This window comes from Malus domestica, chromosome 07 (assembly GCF_042453785.1).
Source record: "Malus domestica chromosome 07, GDT2T_hap1".
NCBI lineage: Eukaryota > Viridiplantae > Streptophyta > Magnoliopsida > Rosales > Rosaceae > Malus > Malus domestica.
Genome location: NC_091667.1, coordinates 5,156,423 through 5,175,114, shown reverse-complemented (window position 1 = coordinate 5,175,114; position 18,692 = coordinate 5,156,423). Strand labels below are relative to the sequence as shown.

The following is an 18,692-nucleotide window of genomic DNA, read 5'->3' as shown; positions in this document are numbered from 1 at the left end:
AGATTCTGTAGAAGTTTCTCTTCAATTGTTTACAGTCATCTATACGTATACTCTGTTTAATTAATCAATGAATCAGTCAGTTTTTAATTGTTTAATTCAACTACGCTACTCTAACAAAACCGTGGTCCTTTAAATTTCAGGACAATATCATCCAAGGGCAACGTGTGTTTGCTTACATAAATTACCAGTTGTTGAATCGTGCCATGGCTATCTGTAAAGAATATGATTCTCCTGCATGGGCGAGGAGGTAACCCTGGATGATGTTTTTTTTCCCTTTCTCATACTGATATGATTTGAGCGTGGTAGAATGCACATTCATCTTAAGATGAGGAAAAGATCCAGATTGTCAAACTTGAATGCGTAACAAACTGGAATTTAATTTGAAGAAGCTGTGCTAATTAGGTTCCACTGAGACATATGCTTGTTTTCTTTGATCACTCATTAATTTATAGTATCTTCAACTTTGAATTTGAGGTATCTTTCTGAGACAAGGTATGAAAAAGGAATGTGCTTGAGTTGACATCTGCATTCAATATCGATGAGAAGAAACAAGCAATTTTTGTGAAGGACTTTGATATATATATATATATATATATATATATATATATATATATATATATTCTTTTCCATCACAAGTAAAATTTGAATTTCTCTACTAGAGTTGTTTACTCAATATTTTAGGAATAAGAAATTCAGGAAAACTGGTTCCTAAATTTTCTTATTATTTTGCATCTTGGTACACCTCAAGTGATTACTACTCTGCTCCCACTAAAACTTTCACATTGCTATCTTTCCTTGTCAAATCATGTCTAAATTTTGTTTCCACTTTCAGAGTTTGATTGCGATGATAAATGGGAAAAGTAGGGACAAATGTGAAGGCATTATTCCTAAGGCCTCTAGAGCAAGCAAGCACCAACTGCTCATGGTTCCAAGATTTGGAGAACCTGATCTCTGCGTCCAGGGTCGCTAAGGTTGAAGGATCTGCCCGCAGAGTGTTTTAGTGGAGGTGAGGATGGATATGATGCCTTAAGCTTTTAAATTTCCTCTGTGATGAGGCTCTTAACACAAAGTAAGTAGAAGATACATATTATGCAAATTATAATTTTGTAATTGTCCTGTTTTCTGCATTTCAAGTTAAAAGATCTTTTCAGTCTTTCCTCCAGGACATCGAGGGGATGGATTGGGGAGCAAAATGAAAGATTGGCCAACGTCAAAGGGATGCGATAGCAAAAATTTCATATCGGAGTCTGGGGATCGATAATATGAAGTTATTGCCCAAGCATACGCACACCCACACCACCCTTCAAAAATTGAGCACCTGGGATCTTCCAAATCTTGTGTCATTTGGTGAAAGGGGTTTGCCTCCCAACCTACAAACATTTCATAATAGAGATTGTGAGAAATTGAGGCCTTCAGTGGAGAACTGGGGTTTGCAACGACTTGTCTCCCTTCGAAGATTTCAGATCAGCAGCGAGGATGTGTTGAAGATGTTGCTCAAGGAACAGCTGCGACAGAAATGGACTTCAACACCGCACTTCTCTTCAAAAGCTATATATTGGAAGGTGTGATAGTCTCGACTTCCTGCCAAAACAGGGTTTTCCGGCATCTATTTCTTTCCTGAACATCACCAGATGCCCCTCTATGAAGAAGAGGTATGAGAACAAGAAGGGAAAAGAATGGAGAAAGATAGCTCATATTCCTTGCATAAAGATAGATGACAAAGTGATCATGATATGATCTCTCTCTCTCTCTCTCTCTCTCTCTCTATCACCAAAACTTTTGCTTTTCATTTCACTCTCAACTCTCTAATGTCAGGTACTTTATCTTTATTTGTTATATTGATTGTCTCAACTTTTCTACATAAAATCTACATAGCGATTTTTCTTTCATTTTTGTAGTTAACCATTTATAGTTGTTTCGCCATATTTTTTGTTGCAATATATATATAGACACATTATACACACACACACACATACATGGTGCTGGTTCATAACTTTAATGATTGATGTGTGTGTGTGTGTGTGTGTGTGTGTGTGTACACACACACACACATAAATAGTGCTGGCTCATAACTTAAATGATGTAAGGAGTATCCTGTTTCATCCCCTATCTAAGATTTAAAGAGTGAGTGAACAATCCTGCTGAATTCTTTTCAAAGTTTCAGAGTTCAATTACTAAAATAAAAGGAACAGGGCAGAGGAGAAAAATTTGTCACATGTATCTGCAGAAATTTCTATTGAATTGTTTCGGCCCAGCATACTGCATCTCTTTCTTGTTCTGTTTTCTTTTTCCTTTAAAGAAAAATGTCACTAACGTGTTCGTCGGCTTTGCTGATGCAGATAGCAAACTGTGGAACTGTAATGATTGGATTATCTAAGGCCAATGATTTAAACGTCCATCAATTAGCTGTCCATGAATGGTTGTCCCGCAGTGTGGCATGAATATGATTCTCCTTCAATTGGATAGGTAACCCCAGGAATGATGTTTTACTCATATATTGCTTTATTTTCAATACAAGCAGCATTCCTTTTCATTTTCTCTTCATGTTGCTGCCATCTTCGGGTGGGTGCAGATATGTTTTTGTACACACACATCTCTGTTGAAGTGAGAACGGGTGATGATGTCCACAAAACAAAATGAGAGCCAGGTTTCTATGGAGCACTGCCCTCATGCTTGCCCTCGTTGGAATTCTGTCCATTATGTTACTAGAGCAGGTGGGTGGTTGCTGCACTACACATTTCACAGGAATGATATTTCTTATGTTGAACACTGCAGATGATAAAATTGAGTTCCATTTCACTTTTGTTTCTGAAAAGTTCATAAATAAACAACTTTTTTTCCTTTTTAATTGAGATAAAGAGCGACGGTGTAGTCAGAGACATGCTGATTACATTCATCAATATAAAGAAAAAGTCCACTTGTTAACTGTGACGTAATATAATGGATAGCTCATGTATAAGTTGATGCTAATTCAATCTTTTTATTAGCTGGAATTATTTAAGAAGCTGCACCAATTAGGTTTCATTTTAAGAACCATTTGCTTGTTTTCTAAGATCAATTCGATCGTTTATAATTTCACCATATTTGAATTTAGCAGTATTCATACATGTTGAGCTGGGGTATGAAAAAGAAAAGCACTTGTGTTGGCATCCTATCGAAACAGATATGAGAAGAAACAGGATTTTCACATCTTGATGTGGAAATGAAGTGGGAGAACGCATCGATCTGAAGGTAAAGCTGTCTTCTTTCACTGCATTAACTGTGCACATACCCTCCATGAATTTTTGTTGGAATGTCTACATACTCTCCTTAAAGAAAACGATTTTAATCTGAGATTGTGCCCGTTGTCACAGCCTATGAAGCGATCCAAAGGAACTGAGAGATTACAGCATTTTGCTCTATCATTGGGGATGTTATGAGCTATCCCTTGAGTTGTATCAGGACAAAAAGGTATGTTTTCTCTATGTGTGGTGACATGCAACTACAATTCGAATCTAATAAAATATGAGCAATCCCTTCAAGTATGTTCAAGCCAAAGAAACAAGGGGAGATGGATGTCGAAAGCAAGGATGGTTTGCCTAAAAAAACGTATGGATTCAAACAAGGTTTTAGTGACGTTCAAGCGGGTTTATGCCCTCGAGTTTTGATAAGTAACCGGTGTTGGTTCACCAAGAAAACGAGGGATGGAGAAGTCTCTTGGTGGAAGCAAAGATATGAACTTGGATGCATCTCCAAATCTGGTGAGCAGGAAACTATGAAAACAAAGCAGGAAGAGTTGATGGAAATTTGTAATGGCCGCAGAGATGGTGCTGCTGCTGTGAGCAATAAGGATGTCAATGCCAAGGCGTTCAGAAAGCATCATAAAGTCAAGGAATGGCCCAGGACTATTGAGACTCAAGAGGTTGTTTTTGGCAGCAGAGATGGTGCTATTGATTATAGTTTTTTCTTTGAGAATGCATATTGATATTGTTGTTGGTTGGTTTTAATTCTGTTTAGGAGGGCTTATGGTCTCAAGTTTTGGCAGGCAATGTGTGTTGATTCACCTAGCAAACGAGGGAAGGAGAACGCCCTTGATCAGAGCAATGATGTGAAGTACTGGGATGCGGCAAAGCAGGACGAGTTGATGGAAACTTGTAATGCAGCAGAGATGGTGCTGCTGCTGTGAATAAGAATAATACCAAGGGCAAGAGCAAGGGCAAGGCTGCAGGAGGGTGTCGCAGGGTCAAGGAACGCCGCATTGAGAGCAGAGAGGTTGATCTTGAGCTTCCCCTACCTCAGGCCACCATTAGCTGCTGAGGATGTGGGAAATGCTCTCCAATTTTTGAAGTTCAGTGAAACTTTTAGAGGTAATTCTTACTTTTGTTCTATTATATATTTGATTAAAAAGGTTGCTCAAAACTTGTTTTAATTGATTTTGTGCACCCTTTTTTTCAGTGCTAAAACATTCTTGAACTTCCAATTCACTCGAAGTCTCATTTTTTATTTTCTTGTTTCTTTTTGCTCTAGTTTTATAAAATTGAAAACTCCCAAGCGGAATCTGTCTTCGACAACGCCTGGACAGTTTGTGATGGGGGTGACTTATTTCTGTGCATTCTGTGGAAATGTAAAGACATGGCTATCTGGGGCAACCAAAATTACGACAAGTGGTAGTCCTTGAATTCCGCTGTGTGGCTCTGCCTATCCGGCTTGAATATGATTCTCCTGCATCGAAAAGGTAACCCCACCGCAGGATGATGGTTTTCACATACTGGTGTGATTGAATACGGCGGCATGATTTTCTCATCTTTCGCTTTCACTTTAATCTTCAGGTAGACACAGTGCGGATACGGTGAAGAGTGTGTGGGTTCGTTGCGTGCTGCCTCATGGCCGTGCTTGCTTGAATACCTGTACATTACGTTTCCTTGACTAGGTGGCGTGGCTTGCGTTTGTGGTCATGAATACTGCACAATGTAAAAATATGAAGCGAGAAATTGGGTCACTTTGTCGCAATGCCCTACTCAGATGTATGGTGCTCTCCATGAATTAGCACACCATGGCCTCGTTTGGCATGCCGCGTAAAGTACAGGATATGACTAATAGTACGAAGCCCGTTGTTTGGTGCATTAGGACACGGGGTTCTGCATTCATCGTTTGCTTGGCGGTTCTTCAAAGAATAATTGTTTCATTTGACCTGTTTTAGGATATGAAATTGTTATTGAGTTTTGATTAAATACAAATGGGAGTGCTTACAACCTTCTCATTTTAATATTTTCACTTTTACTTATGTTACGTGTATTCCACTAGCACGTAAAACTAAAAATTTAATTACTTTTTGGTTGACAAACTAAAATTTTAAGGAAAATGCTAGGGAGAATGTTTTTGAATCATATGTTGTTAATGTTTTTGAATCATATGTTGTTGGCCGCATGATGTGACAGTTGATGGTTGAATTCTTTCTTTAATGATTTAAGACTTGCATCACATAGTACTGATGGTTGGATTCTTTCTTTAATGATTTAAGACTTGCATCACATAGTACGTAACACTACTAGTTATGGCTGTTTTTGAACCATATGTTGTTGACTGCATGATGTGGCAGTTAATGGTTGGATTCTTTCTTTAAAGATTTAAGACTTGCATAGCATAGTACGTAACACTACCTATTATTTCCTAGGGGTGGGATAACAGAACCAATAACTCATTTATTATGCCGATGCAAACACAACTTTTCGTGTAAGAATAACATGTTTTGATAGTGATACCATGACACTTTTTAGGCCTATCATTACTAGGCGTGGGTTTTATCATTACTAGGTGTTGCTTATGATCTCATTCATTCACTGATATTGTCCTTAACCATCGATTACTTGGTGTAAACTTTATCACATAATGCCACAGTAATATTTAATGGTAAACTTCCCACATAATTTGTATATTATATTTTTTATCTCCCAAGTCGCTGAATGAAAGAAAGGAGACGAGAGGAGACCTGAGGCAGGATGTAGGACTCTGTCCTACATCTGTTTGAAACCCCTGTACTTTTTGGTCGATTTCAAGTTGGTATGAAGGATTCAATCTGAACACAATCCAAACTTATGTGGTAAAATTCATGTATTGTATCGATTGTCTAATTCTTTTCTCTTTAAACAAGTCTAATTACACCGAATGAATAAGGTACAACAAAACAAAAGAGGAACACAAAATATAAGCCTAGCACTACAAAGTTACAAACCCTATCCTTCGGATAGCAAACAATGAACAATGAGGCAACTGGGAGAGAGATACTCTGAAGCAGCCTAAAGAATAACCTTTTTACAAAAGATACAAAAAGAAGGAGATGTCGAAAGCAATAACATCACCTGCTCATCTCCTCGGCGGGTCCAAGATCGCATCCATTTCTATTTGTGCAGGGGACGCTCTTGGATTGCCAAACTTCTCGAATTCTCTTGCAATCTGAACATCACAAGGTCTATAATACTGATACAAAAACTTAACAACAAAGCGTGGAGCGATTGCGGCGGTGAGATTGCCAACAAACATAACCAAAACGATGCAGCCTTTGAGACTTAAAAAATGGCACTGTCAAATTGTATTGAAGTTGCAAAGATTAGCATGTACAAATGCAAAATTGAAGTTGCAAAGATTAGCATATACAAATGCAAGTACTATCTATAATAGAAAACTTCAGAAATGCATGTGTGGAGCTTCTTGAAGCACAATAAACCCGTTAGCATTTGTGACAATGACTATTTTCAGTTCCAGTAAAAAAAATTACATTAATAAAATTGGTGATAGCTATTTCTTAGATGGCTTGTTCCCTATTTCTAGGAGAGAGAGGAAAAAGATAACAAATATCATGTTCTACCATGAACTGCAGATATTGAGTTTAGCACTTAATGTAACCAAAGAAAAGGGTTCATGGATAGAAACCAAGATGTAATACTTCAAGCAGAGTTTTTCAATATGTAAAGCGACTTGAAACAGTTCGTTACTAAGAAATTTTAGAAAGAGATTCAACAACCCCGATGTAATTCAGATCATTTTTTTTTTCTGTAAACAATTCTCATCTTGGGAATGGATTGCAGAGGCATGAATTTTGCCTACATTAATATTTGGGATAGATATTAATATTTGGGAATGGATTGCAGTGGTGGCCTTGGGCATGTGCAATAGGTGCCCTTGCACAGGGCCCCCAATCTTAAGGGGTTCCTAAATGATGATATCATATGTATATATGTACTAACTTGGTTTCCGTAAAAGGAATTCATCTTAGGGAAATTTTTTAGGATTGTATGTGAATAAGAGAATAATGGCCTCCATCTGTATTAGAGGAATCACTTTTATGTTTCTTAGTTTGGTTCTGATGGCTTAGCTCTAAATTATGTTTTACGTACATGAGTACTGTTGATTTGAACTATAACTCACGAGTAATAATACTCCATTTAGATACCACATTAATACAACTATAGACATATAAATTAGCTTCGCTATAGTGGGGGATTCTTTTACACAGGGACCCATACCCCGCTAAGGTAGATGAAACTTAAAATTAGCTGAAACAAACAATGAATCCTGTAAATAACACAAACACAAGAGCTATATCTTACCCAAGCAAAAGACCACAATGACCAAATACATAAACTGATGTCAAGTTGTCACCAAATAACAAGTAATCCTCAAGATAAAATGAAATAACAGTACAAAAACAAAAAAATAAAAATGAAACAAAACACGTATAACCGCGACATACCCGGAAACCATTGCCTCTTCGGCAAGAGGCTTTTGTGTTGGTAAGGAGAAAATAAAATTTGAGCTCAGAACACAATGCGGGCACGAGAAATTATCAAGTGCATCGACATGTTCCAACAAATTAGCTTTAACAGGCGTCTGGGCACAGAAATCTTGAGCCAGATTGGGGCGACTGCACATACCCGAATTCCGGATAAATAACAATGGAAGCAACGGGAATATAATGCAAAGTAAAAAGGCTATTTCTTTGTTCCTCTTACTCTTGCCTCATATGAGGTGCCCTATTCATTGCTCCAACACATTTGTGTATTCGGGATCAATGGAGCTTCTTCGCTCCAAAATCTGCTACGGATTGAATCAATCGGCGACGGGCTTTCTGCGAAAAGGACAAAGGCGTTGAAGATAAGGAAAATATGGCAAATTTGAGAATGGGGGAAGTGGGATGATAAGGGAAAAGTTTATACTTTGAAAATTGCAACACTCCAAAGACGCCCTGCTGAAATGAAACCCTAGAAATGGTTCACATTTGAATGCAGAGTGAGGCACCTGGAGACGTACGGTTTTCTTGGGTGGTCGATGCTACGGCAACTCAGAGATAGACAGAGAGAGAGAGAGAGAGAGTAAGCGCTTCAAGAGAAGGCGCGGTGATTAGTGGCGGGATACATTATTTTGCTGCAATTAGACTCGTTTTTCGTTCAAACCAAATAATTTGTTTGAGGTTATACTTTCAAGTTTCAACTCTGATTTTTAGTTTCATTTTAACTATTTATCGAATTTTCCCTTGAATTTTAATTATATACTTTTCTTTATGGCTAAATACCCCATTTATGCTAAGAGACATTGTAGCAGTATAACTTTAACTTAGTTTGAGCAAGGGTTCCTCAATTAAAAATTTATGATCATTAATTTTTTAACTCATCAAAACATGCAACTATGGTTATTTTCGTCAACTCTATCAAAATGAGTCATGTTGAAAGGACCATTGCTACAATTGGATTAAACTTTAGGGATCATTGCTACAATTTTCTCATTTAATTTTTCATATTTGCCCATTGATTTAGTCTTATTTTGACGAAAGTTATGACTGAGTTGTTGAAAATGTCTATAGTTTCACGTTTTGTTGAGTAAAATGACTAATGATAAGAAATTTTTAATTGAAGAATCATTGCTTCATTAAAGTTAAAATTGAGAGATCATTAATACAATTTCCTTTGAGATGAAATCTATTCACTTTTGCTCCACTATTCAGTTAGTTTATGAGCATTTAAAATAAAATAAAATAAAATAAGATTAAAAAATAAAAATTCAAATTTAACAAGAATTAAAGTACCGTTTAATGCGTAGACGGAACGACAAAGGTGTGCATGCTGAAATGATAATAGGACGAAAAAATTAATGCTTATTTATGATATATTTGTTACATTGACACTTAATATTAATATTTGTTGGTAAGGAAGAAGTTTATTAGGTTCTTCTGGGTAATAATGTATTTCTGGGTAATTATTTCATATTCATCGCAGCAGCCATATTCCCTTAAGCTTGTGAGAAGGAACAATTAAGAAACGATTCATTTTCTCAGCCAATAGTTGCATAAACATAAACACAGAAACGGATGTATACCTCTAAATTACACCCTTAACCCCAAACAGTGCAAAGCTTGTGGAACCGAAAATCAATTTCAGTGAAATCCGTAACTTTCTAGGGTTTTCAACTTCTACGCATAGAACACCATGGTCAATTGAATGAGGAAAATCACAACCAACTTAGAAAAAATTGACAATTAAATCAAAGGAAAACTAATGAAAAGGGTTTGAAAACTTTGAGTTTTAACGATAAGGACAAAATAAAGGGTAAAGTGAATAGTATCAGGATTGACTTTTTAACGTAAAAATGTGGTTTTTCGTTAAAATGAACAGTACCGGGAGTTTTTCGTTAAAATTCCCTTAAATCAAAGAGGGGAGATGTTGAGATGCTGCGACAAGAGAAAGACAGAGGCAGAGAACGAAGCAGAGAATGGAGCCTCTCCGCGGAGAAGACAACGAGGAGAGAGAGAGGCTACGCGGAGAGAAAAAAGACACAAGATTAGGGTTTGTTTTTTCATGATGGAGTGTGGTACAAAAATTAGACTAAAAATTCATTTCAAGGATAGGCGCGTTTTTTTGTCGCACTAATCATGTGACGAACCTGTTCCGTCCCACTCCACGTAGCAAATGCCACAAAACCACATCTATAAACTCTTTCTCTCCCTCTTCCCGAATGTTTCTACCTCCCAGATCATTTATGTTTATAGTGAGGCCTTTTAAGTTTTCTTTAAAAGAATTGTTTTTGTGAGAAATATCTTTTAAATTTTCATCTTTAAAATTGGGTGTTTCATAAGTGTCGGAACATTGCTGGTTTTTGGCGTTCATTTTTTTTTCATCCATCATAATATCTATGTGGCTCAAAATTAATAGAAATTGGAGTCATCTCACGAAGAAGGTAGTAAACTCTAAAAATTATGATTTATAGATGCATGATCTTGTTGTTTGGTTTTAATGATATGTTTGTTGTTTGAGATTAACGCATATTATTTTGTTCATTGTAATTATCATTCTAAACGTAAACACGTGTTTGTCTTTATATAATGCGTGATACTAATTTAATTCCTTTTTATTTATTTTAATCTGGACGGACTGCAAAAGAAGAAATTAGTAACCAATTGAAGAGGATGGGTGGACAGCCAGAATAAGGGATTGCTATGGTGCGCACTTTGAGGACAAAATTTTGATGAAAGACAATGTTTTGTTGCCTGCTTGGAATCGAGTTGAAGTTCCCTATTTTACAACGAGATGTGCTATTTACACTTTTTTTTTTAAATTTCGCACATAATTTCTCACTTTCAGGCCATCAGGTCGAATAAATTGAAAAATTTTAAATAATGAAAATTAATAAGGAGTATGCGAGAAGTAAATAAGAGTATGTGTATATCATACAACCCATTGACATCTCTACAACGTGATCAAATTTTCTGTCTCTAAGATGAGTGTGGCCTCTCTCTGGTTCTTATTATTGACTGACATTTGTTTTTAAACTTAATTTTTTTAACTTTGTTTTTATAAACCTAATGTGTGCCAAACAATGATTAGAGGCATAGAGATACCACACCCATTTTGGGCGTAGAAGATTTGATCTCCCCATAGACCATGTGATAAGACCTGATAAGGGAGAGATTTTTCAGTGTGATTGGAACACGGGGTAGTACATCACATGTCACTATACAAATGATGAGATATGTGTGTTAAAATGTTAATAACTTAAAAAATAAAATTTTTCACCACTTACAGAAAACATGTAATGTACCACCCGTGTTCTGGTCATAATGAAAAATTTATTATGGGGATTAAAAATAGAGAGTCGAAGATTTTGGAGAGAATTTTTCAATACGACCGGAACACTAGATGGTACATCACCTATCACTATACAAGTGGTGAGATACTTATATTAAAAGATTAACAACTTAAAAAATAAAAGTTTCATTCACTTATATAATGATATGCTGTATAACGCTCGTGTTTCAGACATAGAGAAAAATTTATCCTATTTTTATAGTCCAACTGCAGCCTATTAATTAACCAAGTCAATGTAATTGCTACTTACATGCCTGATTAACGTTGGGGTCCACTAAAATTCGCCCAACCCACACTCTGTCATTCTCACACCAACCAATTATTAGGAAATTGTCAGGTAAAATATTGGACTAAGATTCTCTCTCTTCATCTTTTCATCTTTTTCCATTCTTTTCTTTCATATTTTCTATTTTATCTTTTTTTTTTATAAAAAAATTAATATAAGATGTTGATGTGGCTTAACCGTGATCGTTCAAATTGGAGAAGAGAGAAGGAGATGGAAAAAAAAAAAAAAAAATCCTACTCCAAAATTATTACGATTAAGACTATGATATGTTAAAATAATAATAATAATAATAATAATATATAAAAAATAGACTCTATGATTAACGTGTGGAGTCCACTCAATTATTGACCAAAAGAGTATCAAGTCGTATCTTGTTCTTCCTCACCTCAACACTTCTTTGAAGGACCAAAAAAAAAAGGGGAGAGGGGGAGAGAATTGGCAAGAGTCTTGATTGGAGAGGCTTTTCTCTCCTCTTCCATCCAGGGGCTGTGCGACAAGCTTGCTTCTGACGAGTCCATGGACTTGTTCCGGAAGAAAAAAAACTTACTATTCACTCATGGACAAGTTGGAACTGAGATTGTTATAACTTTTCAATTTAGTATTGAGATTTAAAATTAATAGAATTGGTTCCTGAGCTGAGTTTATCCATCATCAACCATTTTGATTATTATGTGAAAATTCTCTGTTAAATAAAGATAAAATGACAAAAATGATCTTAATTTTGTCAAATCATTTTGGGCCATATTTTATTAAATTAAGGGTTTTTTTTTTGTCATTTTGATCCTTATGTAACATTAATTTTTTTACAGAATTAACAAAATAATTGATGGTAGTCAAACTCATGAATCATCTCTATTAATTTCAAATCTCGGTGACCAAAAGTGATGAGTTATGCCAATTTTATGAATCATTTTAGCAAAAATGCCAAAAATACTTTTGTCATAGATAGCTTTTTAATCTTCATGTTCAAAACTTAGGTGTTCTATAAGTCTCGGTACATTGCTATTTTTTGGCATTCCATTTTTTCATTCATCATAGATTCAGAATATCTATATTGCTCAAAATTAATAGAAATAGGAGTCATCATCTCACGAGGAAGCAATAAATTCTAAAAAATATGATCTGTAAATGCATTTGTAGACATCGAAATTTCGGTAAATAAATATTGACCAATAAATCAAAGTGTCAACGCTCATGTATTACATAAATTTTACACGTAGCGTGTGACTCAACGAAAATGGAAATGAGTTAGAAAAGTCATCAAATAGGACACGTGTCAACACCTGGCAGAAACGACTTATTTCATCTGGAATATTATATTCAAAATTAGACCTTGGAAAATTCTATAACTACAAGCCTATTTCATTCATATTACACCTTGAAGCTCTGAAGCTCTGAAACTCCGAAGCTCTCAAGCATCCAGGTTCCCGAAGAATCAAGAAAGCTCTCTTCGTTCTTCGTTCATCGTTCTTCCAAGATCAAGCCCAAACGGCCCTTTGGATCAACAATCATCCACCAATTCAAGATCAAACCCCGACGGCCCTTGAAGAAAGTGTCCATCGTTCATCATCCGTTCATCCAAGATCAAGCCCCAACGGCCCTTTGGATCAACAACGTCGACAAATCCACACATCCAACCGTTTCTTCAAGATTAAGCCCAAAAGCCCTTGAAGATCCTTTCATCACTGTTCTTCAAGATCAAGCCCAAAATCCCTTGAAGATCCGTTCATCACCGTTATTCAAGATCAAGCCTTAACGCCCCTTGAAGAAACATTCATCCTCAAGATCAAGCCCCAACGGCTCCTTGAAGATCCGCTCAAATCCACCTTCAAAGATCAAGCCCACGGCCCTTTGAAGAAACTTCCAACAGTTCATCCAAGATCAAGCCTCAACGGCCCTTAGATCAACGAAACATCCACAAATACACACCTTACGGAGATCGAATCAGAGGATCAAATTTGAGAGAGATTGTAACCCTAAATAATCAAAATACAAATATTTGTTTGTCCACGTTGTTCTTGTCTCTTTCGTTTCAGGAATTTTCCGTGTTCACAAATTGGCACGCTCGGTGGGACATCTCTACCTCTCATCTCTTCCTCCGTTCAAGGAATATAAGCACACTTCCAAAATCAATGACGTCAAGGAAGGCTCAAGCTGTTCCCATAACCGGCGCAAAGAACAAAGGCGCCCTCGTCGCAAGTGGTGTCACGTTGGGTATCACGACTCGAAGCAAAGCAAAAGCTACTTCTGCCACCTTTTTCACCTCTGCATCAACTCTGCCAAGGGAACGAGAGTACCCCAGGCGCGAGCTTGTGATCACCTTAGCCTCACTAAGGGCACCAAGAGGGGAAAGACCAAGGGAATACTCCGAATCCATGCTCTCCGATGACGATTCAAGCGGCAGTTCAGCCATGCAAGTCATGACCGCTGGAGCAACTTCAGTCGAGGAACAGCTTGCTCAAATGAATGAAGCAATCGCAAGACTAACTCGAACTGTGGAAGAAAAAGACTTGCAAATCGCGGCATTAGTCAACCGACTGGAGGCGCAGGACAGCGAGAAACCCGACCCAGAGGATGATCCACTAAAGGGAGGAGCAGGCGGAGACGAAGAACCCCCGGTGAAGAAAATCGATGGAAAGCCGAAACCATACCAAGCAGCGGCACTCATGGGATCTCTTTCTATCCAGCAGCTGCAAGAGATGATCACCAACACCATCAAGGCACAGTACGAAGGGAGCTCATATACCTCCGGGTTGTACTCAAAGCCGTATTCAAAGAAGATCGACACCTTAAGGATGCCGAGTTGTTATCAACCACCAAAGTTCATGCAATTTGATGGAAAGGGAAACCCGAAACAGCACGTTGCCCACTTCGTTGAAACTTGCAACAACGCAGGAACCGAAGGGGACTACCTCGCCAAGCAGTTTGTGCGCTCGCTGAAAGGAAACGCCTTTGAGTGGTACACGGATCTGGAGCCTGAGTCCATCAACAGTTGGGAGCAATTGGAGCGGGAATTCCTCAATCGCTTCTACATCACCCGCCGCATTGTGAGCATGCTAGAGCTAACAAGCACAAAGCAGTGGAAGGACGAGCCAGTCATGGACTACATCAACCGATGGCGTAATCTAAGCCTCGACTGTAAGGACAGACTTTCCGAGATTTCTTCAATCGAGATGTGCATCCAGGGCATGCAATGGGGTTTACAATACATCCTTCAAGGTATCAAACCACGAACTTTTGAAGAATTAGCCACCCGTGCCCACGACATGGAGTTGAGCATCGCCCACCATGGAAAGAAGGAGCCAATCACCGATTTCAAAAGGGAGGTGTTCACTTCAAGAGCAGACAATCATGCGAAAAAGCCCACCAAGGAAGCTTTTACCACCAATACCACCCCTATCAAGACCTCGTCCGCGCCCGTCAAAATCTCTTTCAATAAAGCAAGGGAGATAAAAAAAGGTGAGCCTTCCCACACCCAAGATAGGTACAAAAACACCTTGAGGGAATTGGAGCAGAAGGTATACCCTTTTCCGGACTCCGACATGGACGCAATGCTGGATGACCTATTGGAGAAGAAGGTGATTGAGTTACCCGAATGCAAACGCCCTGAAGAAATGAATCGCATCAATGATCCAAAGTACTGCAAGTACCATCGTATCGTGGGTCATCATGTGGGCAAGTGTTTCATCCTAAAAGAACTTATCATGAAGCTGGCACAACAAGGACGAATTGAGCTCGACCTAGAAGACACAGCTGCGACGCACACCACTACAGTCGTGTTCGGATCCTTTGATCCCGTGCTTCTTCAAGAAATGCCTGACCATGCTCGGCAATACTCAAACTACACTGCACATTCTGCACCACCATCACTGGGGGCAAGCAACCAGGACGCACCTACTGACGATGACAAAGGATGGACATTGGTGACCTATAAGAGGACGAGGAAACCGAAACCGCAAGCTATAAAGCCGAAGGGGGAACAAGGGAGAAAGCACCGCCGTCGCGGCAATAGGAAGCCTAAGAGAAACATAAGAGCTGCTAAGCCAATATATGCTGGGGAACCTGCGGAGCAAAAGCCACGCATTCCCATCTCATTGCACGAGTACTTCCCGGAGGACTTCTTCCAACATTGCACTATCACCGCATGTCACATGGTCGAAGTAGAAATGGAAGAACCCTCAAAGGGCAAAATTGTCGCCGCTGAGGGAGAAAATACTCCGACACCTGAAGAAGGTCTGCCAATACACTTTAGCATCGAGGAAGCGCTACAATTGCCAAAGAAGATACGAAGGGCATTGGCAACGGTTTTAGCGAGTCCAAACGACCACGAAGTGGAAGAAAGCAAGAACGAAGGCTTAGGGCCTCGGCCACACGAGTGTGCCACATGCTGTGCCACCGAGGACACAATCCACTTCGCCGACGAAGACTTGTTGCTAGGATCCAAGCCTCACAACCGACCTCTCTTCGTCTCTGGGTATGTAAGGGAGCATCAAGTCAGCCGCATGCTTGTGGACGGTGGGTCAGCCATAAATATCATGCCAAAGTCAACAATGACCGCAATCGGCATCAAGGTGGATGAACTGTCCCTAAGCCGTCTACTAATCCAAGGTTTTAACCAAGGAGGACAAAGAGCGATGGGCATGATCCGAGTGGAGATGACCATTGGTGAACTCAAGTCAAGCGTGATGTTCCACGTGATTGATGCAAGAACTTCCTACGGTCTGCTCTTAGGAAGGCCTTGGATCCATACGAATGGAGTGGTACCGTCCACCCTTCACCAATGTTTAAAATTTTACCAAGAACGAGTGAAGGTGATCTATGGCGACACCAAGCCATTCACCGAAGCCGAATCACATTTTGCAGACGCCAAGTTCTACATGAATGAAGACACGGTGCTCGAAACTCTTCCAAAAGAGATTAAATCCATGAGCAAAACAATGCCAAAAAAACAGGAGTGGCAAGCTATGCCTAAGAAGCAAGAAGAATAAGCTATGTCATCTTCAAGCAAAAACGACGATGAGCTTTCTAAACCTGCAACAACCAGAGGAAATAGGACGACCTCAAATGGACCAAGCGTACCCGTCTTCCGGTACATCCCGACGTCGAGAAGAAAGAATGGTCAATCCCCGTTCGAAACTGCAGCGAGCAAAGCCGATGCACAGCGGCACATAGATAATGTAAAGTTGCTCAAAACGAATGCAGTTTTGCCTCTGACCCAGCTAGGCGACACTAAGGTTGCAAAACCATCACAGGGCTTCATAAAAGGCCTGCCAAAGGGGGTAGAACCAAGCTTTCTCCCAACCAAAAGGACCGAAGAAGGTTTTGATCCAAACGCCTACAAACTTATGTCGAAAGCTGGGTATAACTTCACCCCCTCTGCTAATTTGGGAAAGAATGATTTGAACACCGTCAAAGACAACGAACGTGATCTCACTAAAACTTAAAAGAAGTTAGAGAAGCATGGTTACGGGGTTAGCAACAACGAAGCTGGGCTTGGCTTCACACCAAATGCACCGGTGAAGATCTCCAGCAAGGCAAAAAATGCTAGTGCTCAACACATCAGCATAAGCATTATACAAGATAAAGAGGAGCCTCAACCTGCCCCCCGGACATCAGTATTCGATAGAATGAATTGTTCAAAGCCCAGAGTTTCGGCACCTAAACTCATTGGCGGTCAAAACAAAACTTCCGTCTTCAAAAGGCTTAACACGTCAGTATCTCGAGGCTCTGTTTTCAAAAGGTTATCAAAACCTAAAAAGCAAAGCAATACGACTAGCTTTCCTCCACGACAGTCAATTATGGAAAGACTTGGAGAAGCCAAAGAGCCTTCCAAAAGGAGAAAGACGACACCAGAAGTAGAAAAGATCGATCGCCTGGCAGAAAAGGATGACGTTCGAAGTTCCATTCCTTCAAGAATGAAGCGCCAAGCAATTTTGGAGGTTAACACAGTTGGATCACTGAAAGTGAAAAGGCGCACCATCATTCACACTGGACAATCTTCATGCCAACTAGCTCGAGAGGTTAACACCGAAGAAGAAGCCCAAGACATCTTCCACATCACAATCCAAGAAGGTGAAGAAGATGAAAGCCTCGAAGAAGATGTCATTGCAGCACCGTCACAACTCGAAGATGGGGGGCAAGCCACAGTTGACGATCTCAAAGAACTCAACTTAGGCACAAGTGAGGAACCGAAGCCTATCTTCGTGAGTGCATTACTAAGTGCAGGCGAGATAGAGAAGTATTACCAGCTGCTATTAGAGTTCAATGACGTCTTTGCTTGGACCTACAAGGAAATGCCCAGCCTCGACCCTATCATTGTTGTGCATCATCTTGCAGTCAAGCCTGGAACGCGACCAGTAAAGCAAACTCAAAGACGCTATCGATCCGAGCTCATCCCACAAATCGAGGCCGAGATTGACAAGTTGATCGAAGCAGGCTTCATTCGACAGGTGCAATACCCCAAGTGGATCTCCAACATCGTCATAGTCCTTAAGAAATCTGGACAAATACGTGTTTGCGTGGACTTTTGAGACCTCAATAATGCTTGCCCAAAGGATGACTTCCCCTTGCCAATCATTGAGATCATGGTGGACGCAACCACTGGCCATGAGGCACTATCGTTCATGGACGGCTCTTCTGGTTACAATCAAATTCGCATGGCTCTTGAAGATGAGGAACTAACAGCCTTCCGCACTCCAAAAGGTATTTACTGCTACAAGGTGATGCCCTTTGGTCTGAAGAATGCTGGAGCTACATATCAACGCGCAATGCAGAAGATCTTCAATGACATGCTACACAAGAATGTAGAATGCTATGTAGACGATGTGGTGGTCAAGACAAAGAAAAGATCAAATCACTTGAAAGATTTGCGAGTAGTGTTCGAAAGGTTGCGAAAATACAACCTCAAGATGAACCCATTAAAGTGTGCATTTGGCGTCACATCTGGAAAGTTCCTTGGCTTTATTGTCAAGCATCGTGGCATTGAAGTGGACCAATCAAAGATCAAGGCCATTCAAAGCATGCCCGAGCTAAGAAACCTGCACGAGTTACAAGGTCGGCTAGCCTTCATCAGACGCTTCATCTCCAACCTTGCAGGGCGTTGTCAACCGTTCAGTCGACTCATGAAGAAAGATGTTCCGTTCGTATGGGACAAAGCATGCAACAATGCTTTTGAAAGCATAAAGAAGTATTTATCAAGTCCACCTGTCCTGGGGGCACCTGTACCAGGGAAACCGCTCATATTGTACATTGCTGCTCAGGAAAGTTCAGTTGGAGCACTCTTGGCACAGGAA

At 39.5% G+C, this 18,692-nt stretch overlaps 1 protein-coding gene and 1 long non-coding RNA gene across 15 annotated transcripts in view; one reads left to right on the top strand and one right to left on the bottom strand.

The window, feature by feature from the left end:
* LOC103438610 (putative disease resistance protein At3g14460) overlaps positions 1-18,692 on the top strand; it is a 39,750-nt gene that overhangs the window by 2,585 nt on the left and 18,473 nt on the right. The window contains exons 2-12 of one of the 14 annotated variants that reach the window (XR_011582609.1): positions 141-247; positions 833-1,006; positions 1,164-1,815; positions 2,340-2,466; positions 2,573-2,714; positions 3,098-3,231; positions 3,354-3,450; positions 3,523-3,901; positions 4,025-4,346; positions 4,507-4,714; positions 4,809-5,239. The exons of 1 other annotated variant lie outside the window; for it this stretch is intronic. The gene's annotated coding sequence lies outside the window, so the exon portion shown is untranslated. Of the gene's footprint in view, positions 1-140; positions 248-832; positions 1,070-1,151; positions 1,816-2,339; positions 2,467-2,572; positions 2,715-3,097; positions 3,232-3,353; positions 3,902-3,996; positions 4,347-4,506; positions 4,715-4,808; positions 5,240-18,692 lie in introns of those variants that run through there. 12 more of the 14 variants (XR_011582608.1, XR_011582611.1, XR_011582604.1 and 9 more) reach the window with 12 other exon arrangements.
* On the bottom strand, positions 6,057-8,459 carry LOC139197328 (uncharacterized). The gene is made up of 4 exons (XR_011582620.1): positions 8,193-8,459; positions 7,989-8,104; positions 7,730-7,900; positions 6,057-6,558 (listed from the first exon to the last, which is right to left on the bottom strand). It is a non-coding gene; the product is annotated as an uncharacterized lncRNA (long non-coding RNA).